Source organism: Coenobita brevimanus, chromosome 62, assembly GCF_032717465.1.
Source record: "Coenobita brevimanus isolate Jiangsu-jjx chromosome 62, ASM3271746v2, whole genome shotgun sequence".
NCBI lineage: Eukaryota > Metazoa > Arthropoda > Malacostraca > Decapoda > Coenobitidae > Coenobita > Coenobita brevimanus.
The window spans coordinates 35,899,614-35,902,113 of record NC_137015.1 but is presented as its reverse complement, the minus strand read 5'-3'; positions in this window follow the sequence as shown (position 1 = coordinate 35,902,113).

Below are 2,500 nucleotides of genomic sequence, written 5' to 3'. Positions count from 1 at the left end.
GGTAATCTGTAGTTGTTCTTATTACAATGTTTATTATACCTGACGTTGCTGGGGGGAGCCAAGTTTCGGATGGGAGTGGGACAGACATACGAAATTTCAGCCTGGTATGATGAACAATGTGGGTATTATTGGACGGACAATGGGAGGTGCACCCCCCCCCCCCTGCCTGAACCGCCAAGTGAAGTTCATGTGCTGCCTATAACCTAATTGAGCCTCTAAGTAAACCCATGCAAAATTGAGCCCCTAAGTATACCCATGCAAAATTGAGTCCCTAAGTATACCCATGCAAAACTGAGCCCCTAAGTATACCCATGCAAAACTGAGCCCCTAAGTATACCCATGCAAAACTGAGCCCCTAAGTATACCCAAGCAAAACTGAGCCCCTAAGTATACCCAAGCAAAACTGAGCCCCTAAGTATACCCAAGCAAAACTGAGCCCCTAAGTATACCCAAGCAAAACTGAGCCCCTAAGTATACCCAAGCAAAACTGAGCCCCTAAGTATACCCAAGCAAAACTGAGCCCCTAAGTATACCCAAGCAAAACTGAGCCCCTAAGTATACCCATGCAAAATTGAGCCCCTAAGTATACCCATGCAAAATTGAGCCCCTAAGTATACCCATACAAAATTGAGCCCCTAAGTATACCCATGCAAAACTGAGCCTCTGTAAACCCATGCAAAATTGAGCCCCTAAGTATATCCATGCAAAATTGAGCCCCTAAGTATACCCATGCAAAATTGAGCCCCTAAGTATACCCATGCAAAATTGAGCCCCTAAGTATACCCATGCAAATTGAGCCCCTAAGTATACCCATGCAAAAGTGAGCCCCTAAGTATACCCCTACAAAATTGAGCCCCTAAGTATACCCATACAAAATTGAGCCCCTAAGTATACCCATGCAAATTGAGCCCCTAAGTATACCCATGCAAAAGTGAGCCCCTGAGTATACCCCTACAAAATTGAGCCCCTAAGTATACCCATACAAAATTGAGCCCCTAAGTATACCCATGCAAAATTGAGCCCGTAAGTTTACCCATGCAAAATCCCATTCCTTTTTTTTTTTTTAACACTGTTTTTCTCCCTCAACGTAATTACTTTGATGCCTAGTTATTTTCGTCTTTTGCTGTGGCCATACAATTTTTTCGAATTTATTTTGAAAACCGTGGATTTTTTTTTTTTTTTTTTTGGGGGGGTTGTGTTGTTCAGATGGTACTCTTGACGTTCCTCTGAGCCATAGCTGAACGTATGCAGCTTGTGAATTATTATTATGGGGGTTGTTATTGTTATGGGATTATATATGTGTTTTGCTTTCTTGATGATGATGGTGATGATGATGATGATTAGTGTTACTATTATTATTATTATTATTATTGTTGTTGTTGTTGTTGTTGTTGTTGTTGTTATTGAGGTGGTATTGGTGGTGGAGGTGGTGGTATTGTTGGGGTATTGCTATTGCTGTTTATCATTATTACCCACATCGGCCCCAAGTCCAATTACCCGTGTGTGTGTGTGTGTGTGTGTGTGTGTGTGTGTGTGTGTGTGTGTGTGTAATGCGTCACCACAATACATGTCCCTGTAATGATGGTCCCCGGCTCTCCCCCACTACCACTACACAGGTCGTATTAGGTCATAGTCTCAAATCAGGTCATACTGTTATGTTCTCCCATAATGAGGGATGTAGATTGCACTCCCTAATGCATCTATCTATCTATCTATCTATCTATCTGTTTATCTGTATCTTAATGTTTATCTATTATCTGTATATCTGTCTACCTGCCTATTTATCTATCTATTAAAATATCTATCTGTCTATCTATCACAGTACAGTCCCAGTAAGGTTGTTCTCCTTAAACCCTCCCTCTCAGTTTCTGAATAATCGTAATCTCACTTGGGAATTGAGCCAGTGGGTGTATGAGTGATGTGATTGTGTTTGTGATGGTTGTTTGGGTTCGATGGTTCGGAATTAAACCATGGCTACGTTCGTGTCGAAAGAGAGAGAGAGAGAGAGAGAGAGAGAGAGAGAGAGAGAGAGAGAGAGCAGATGATATTGTTTGTAAGGTAAGAACAAGACAAAAGACACCAGTGATAGCAGCACCCACCCCAGTCCTATCCACCGCCCCAGCACATCCCCAAAAGGTACCGATATCCTTTGTCCTTGGGTACACCCCTCAGACACATTCCAGACACACCCCAGATACACAGCACAGGCGCCTCAGACACACCCCAGACACTCCTCTCTGGGGCAGGGCAAAAATCGAAGGAAGTGAAAATGTGACGCCCAAGAAACAACAATTGAAACCTGTCACATTTCATCCATCAGTAAGATACAGTGATTATACTTGTTTTACTCTGATTTGGCCTAAAATTACCATCTATCCACCTTAAAGGAGTTGTTGTTGCAATAGATTAACACTGGAATATTATGCTAGTCAGGAAGAAGTGCTCTGGAAATCATAGTCATATTATTATGATTTTCTGTAATTGAGCTACGTGAAATAAC